Here is a 5,015-nt window from a genome sequence, read left to right as displayed (position 1 = left end):
TCCTCAAAGATTTGATTGAATTTGAATTTAAAAAACCCACTCCTGTCGTCTATAACGTTACCATTAGACAATTTACGCACACCCTGACTATGAACAAAATCACATAGAGAAATTTACTGTTTAATTGGAATGTATAATTTCCATTGTACTTTATTTAACTAACTCTGAACTTTATTTACTTTGCTCGACGAAACACTAAAAGAAGCACACACATTCACATAATGTCTGTCCCCTTCCCTGAACTTGGGTAAATCTTCGATTATAAAAATCATATATATATATATGTTAAGTTAATGAGGTGAAGATGCTGTATAGTACCAATGAAAAACTTACCTTTAGAAAGTTGATTTTTTTTAGGTATTCAGGTCTGTGTTGAATGAATGTCACATTTAAAATTATCGCCGATAAGTAATTTTCATGATATCAAGATCTTAATTATCTAATGTATTCTCTAGTGATTTCCAACGGTCGCCATGTTGCCTTACTCAGCAATTTTCGTTTGAGTATTTATCGAGTGTCAAAAGCAAAAATCATTTTTTAAATGTAAATCTTTAGTTGGTACTCTACAGCATTTTGAACATTATAGCAATGTTTGTTAGAAACCAAATTTTTTTTTTATATATATTTACTCCTGTTTGATATCTTCCTTAAAAATAGCTATACATAAAGTAACTTGGAAGTTTTGCTCTCATCGTCGGATTAACGGAGATCTACATGCACCAAGAAGATATTTTGTAAGACACATGCTTCTCAGCACCATTATTTTTTCATTTAATATTGCAATTGTAAGTAAAATACTATATATTTTCACATAAAACAAGATATACTCCTTTTATAGACTTTTTTTTTCTTTATTTGAGATGCTTCCTGATTAGATAATTCAGATGATTTTTCTTTGATCAATGTCTGTATCTGTTTAGTTTAGATGGCACATGATGCATCGCAGAAAATAAAATATACGCAGAAAGAATTTTTATGACATTTGCTCGTCTGAGCTCCAATCTATAGTCCTCGCTTGCCAAACTTTTGCAAAAAAATACTCGTCTAGCTAAAACTATCAACAATTTCCCCCACTCACTATCTGTGCTTAAATCTGAATGCAGATTCCATGAGCAATGCTTTTTTTCGTAAAACTGCCCAACTGTGGAACTCTGTTCTGCTGGCCTGCTTTCCAGCTGACTACAATATGGTCGTCTTTAAGTCCAATGTAATCAAGTTCTTGCTGAACCAACCCCCTTTAAATAATCAAATTATACTAAATTTCTACTACTAACGCTTACTCTGCTGTTGTCCTAATGATTACTGTGCACTCATTAACCCTTATCCTCGAGTGGTCTTCGGCTTTGGTAAAAAAAAATGCCGACCATATTCGCTATTTACTTTCACTTTCGAATGTTATCAAATTGTTTATTTTCTGGGTGAGTGTAAGTGCGCTTTTCAAATAGTACTGCTAATATTAAAACTGTTTGAAATTAAATATAATATCAGCATATCGTTTAGTTATTCAACTTAAGAAAACAATATTATAATGGTAAAAGTGGTGATGTTCTTTTTCTTTTTTCTTTTTTTTTTCTAGAACAGCATAATTAAAAATTAAAGTACTTAACGTGAAAATAATTGGAATATATTACTACTACTACTACTACTACTACTACTACTACTACTAAAGGAGTCATGTATTGAACACTGAACAGAAATTCATTGTAGAAGCCATAATTTGCATCGCATATATTTTTTTATTCCGTAACCTTATCGTATAAGATAATGCTTGTATCTTAACCTAAGACAGATATCGTTCAAATTTATACAAACATCTATAAGTATTTTATACATTGTGGTTTCAAGCATTCTTCGTCCACGGATATCTGGAGATAAGCATCACTTAAGTTAACATTTAATTTGATGAACTCATAGAACTTGTGCCTCAGCAATGACAAGAATACCCCCCGAGTAACCTGACAAATGGCAAAATCTCACTCATTAACTGCAGAGATCCTTAGATGCCGGAAAGCTTTCCTGTCTAGCAGTTTGAGCATATAAACTATTACACTTTGGAATTCTCTCCCTTTTAGCTGATTCAATAACTTACTAACATGCAAAAAATTTAAATGCAATGCTAGCCACAACCATTATCAAAATTTTATCTCACTCTATCTGTGCCTAAACGCAAATTATAATAATTATAAAATAAAATAATTGATTTATAATAATTATAAATAAATCTTTCTTATAACTGACCGCCTGTGAAACTCTTTTCCACTGGACTGCTTTCCAGCTGACTACAATATAGTAAACAAGTTCTTATTGATCCGTCCCCTTAAATAATCAAATTCTACTTAATTTCCACCACTAACTGTTGTCTCAGTGACGACCATACACTCATTAACCCTTATCCTTGCGTGACATTTGGGCCTTGATAAGTGGTGACTCCTTTGTAAAAAAAAAAAATGGGGCATTTTGATGTTCAACTTCTTACATAGTGCTCCTTTAGGTTTTATTCTAAATCGTAGCTCCTTACGTTTCAAGTGGCAATATGACTCGTTTAGGATGAAATAAGAGTAAAAAAAAAAAAAGAATATAAGTAGCAATGAGAAGTCCATGGCTTGGAGCAAGAGTGCACAAGGTTCTCATTGAAATTTGTGTAGCTCGATAGTTAAATCGTAAGTTACGTAAAGATAGCCCTTGCACTAAAGTCACGCAACCTGCCGATGTCAAAGACTAAAACCTAAAGAAAAAGCCGGAAGTCCTTCCGTTCTATGGAATTGCAAGGAAAATTACGAAAATCACCCAAAAGTGGATATTTTCTTTTCCTAAAGACAATGAATAATTTTCCATTTGAACACGTGCAATTAAAAGATAATTTCTTACTGGGGAAATACAGTAAAGTGAGAGATATTTACATTTTTTTAAGTTTATTTATTTATTATTAAATTTTAAGATAGTTAAAACGATATGCGCTTTAAAAGAAAAGTTTATTTACCTTTCAAGCTAAATATTTATTTTTCAAATACATTTTTAAATGGGATTTTTTTTTATTATGGTGAATTATTTTTTCCTTTAACTGTATTAATTTTTAACACATCAGAACAATATATTTAAACTACGTTTTAGTAAAAAAAATAAATAAATAAAAACAAATCTTGTGGACATACCCGCGAAAAGCCTGTGTAAATGAAATGCCGGAAAAATAAAGTACCCGTCTCTAAAAACGTAGGCGCTAGCTAAAAAGTTTTTAAAAAACTATAGCTCAAGTTAATATAGATGATGACTGTTTTTTTTTGGGGGGGGGGGGGTCAATTTTCATTTCATCGTTTGATGTGTACGGTGTAACTTGCTATGATTTGTTTTTATAATTTCGGTACTTATGAAAAGAAGGTACCGTGCTGAAATTCTTAAGGAGAGGAGGGTCTTTGGTAACTATTCTGTACGTTCGCTTAACTATTTAATAAACAAAAGATACCGTTTCTCCTGCTTTTCATTACATATTTTAATTCAAATTCTATCAGACTCTGATTAAAAGAAAAACATATAACGTCCTAGCGACCATACGTGATTTTTTTTTTTTTTTACATGGGTGTCACCACTTATCAAGGCCCAGAGGCCACTCGAGGATAAGGGTTAATAGGTATACATTAGTCATTGTGATTTTAGCATAGTAAACAGTGGGAATTTTGTAACTTGGATTACTTAGGGGGACGATTCAATTAGAACTTGTTCACATTGGACTTTTTCTTTTTTTTTTTTTCATAGGTATCAACACATTATCAAGGCCAAGAGGCCACTCAAGGATAAGGGTTAAAGAGTGTACAGTACAGTACGTGATTCCAAAATCCTAGCATTTATTTCCAGAACACTCTTTACTAGAGCATTTTCACGTGTTGCTAAATAATGGACGATTAAATCTTTCTCCCGCGTGTTACATCGGCACACACATATAAAACATATCAAGATATAAAAATGATTTATTTTTCTTTCTATTGTTAAATAAAAATCCTATTATTAATTTATACATTCGACTTCGTCTTTATGCTGATTTCTGACGACCTTTTTATTCTTATTTTTTGTTAGGGGTTGGGAAAAATTTACCTATGCTCACATCATATATATGTATATACATATGTATATATACATGTATATATGTGCGTGCATATATATATATATATATATATATATATATATATATATATGTGTGTGTGTGTGTGTGTGTGTGTGTGTGTGTGTGTGTGTGTGTATATATATATGTATATATATGTATGCATATATGTATGTATATATATATATATATTGGGGTGGAAAGGGCTCCCGTAAGCCGTGGTGAAGGCAACCTTTCTAGGAGAAGCAAATCTCTGATGTAAAAAAAACATAAAGCGGAAGACCATTACCCGCATTAAGCTGGTCTGCAGTTTAATTTGTTGCTGGCTATCTTGCTCTTGCTTGTTGCTGGATCTCAACATTTTGAACCGAGAGAGAGACTTAGCTGTCGTACTCTGTAACATCATATTTGTATAGATACTCCCTCAGGCATTTGGGCTCATGGATTTTTAATGTCTGAGGGAGTGGCACTCGTCTGATAAGAGACGTTGCAATCATCATATATATATATATATATATATATATATATATATATATGTACGGCATAATCACGTTAACACACCGGTTCCCGTCAGATCACCGAAGTTAAGCAACGTTGAGCCTGGCTAATACCAGATGGGTCACCATTTGGGAACGCTAGGCGCTGTGTGTACTCTCCGCTAATCTCGGCATTGTTTCCAGTCGTCCTGAACCTCCGTTTGCCACTGGTATTCAACAATGTTGACTCAGGAGAGGTGTGGCTGGAGATTGCGCAACTCTTGCCACAAAAATTTCACGCGCAATCACCCTTACCGTGGGTATCCATAGTCTGTTAAGACTGAAGGAAGCCTTTATATGTATGTATATATATGTATCTATGTATGTATATATATATATGTATGTATGTGTATATGTGTATGTGTATATGTATGTATATGTATGTA

At 32.8% G+C, this 5,015-nt stretch overlaps 1 pseudogene; it reads left to right on the top strand.

The window, feature by feature from the left end:
* Positions 1-4,627: 4,627 nt before the first annotated feature.
* On the top strand, positions 4,628-4,744 carry LOC145283898 (5S ribosomal RNA; annotated as a pseudogene).
* The last annotated feature ends 271 nt before the right edge of the window (positions 4,745-5,015 follow it).

The sequence above is a fragment of the Euprymna scolopes genome, chromosome 1, assembly GCF_053919585.1.
Source record: "Euprymna scolopes isolate OS-2025 chromosome 1, ASM5391958v1, whole genome shotgun sequence".
Lineage (NCBI taxonomy): Eukaryota > Metazoa > Mollusca > Cephalopoda > Sepiida > Sepiolidae > Euprymna > Euprymna scolopes.
Note: the sequence above shows the minus strand (reverse complement) of the source record. Positions and strands in the feature narration are given on the sequence as shown.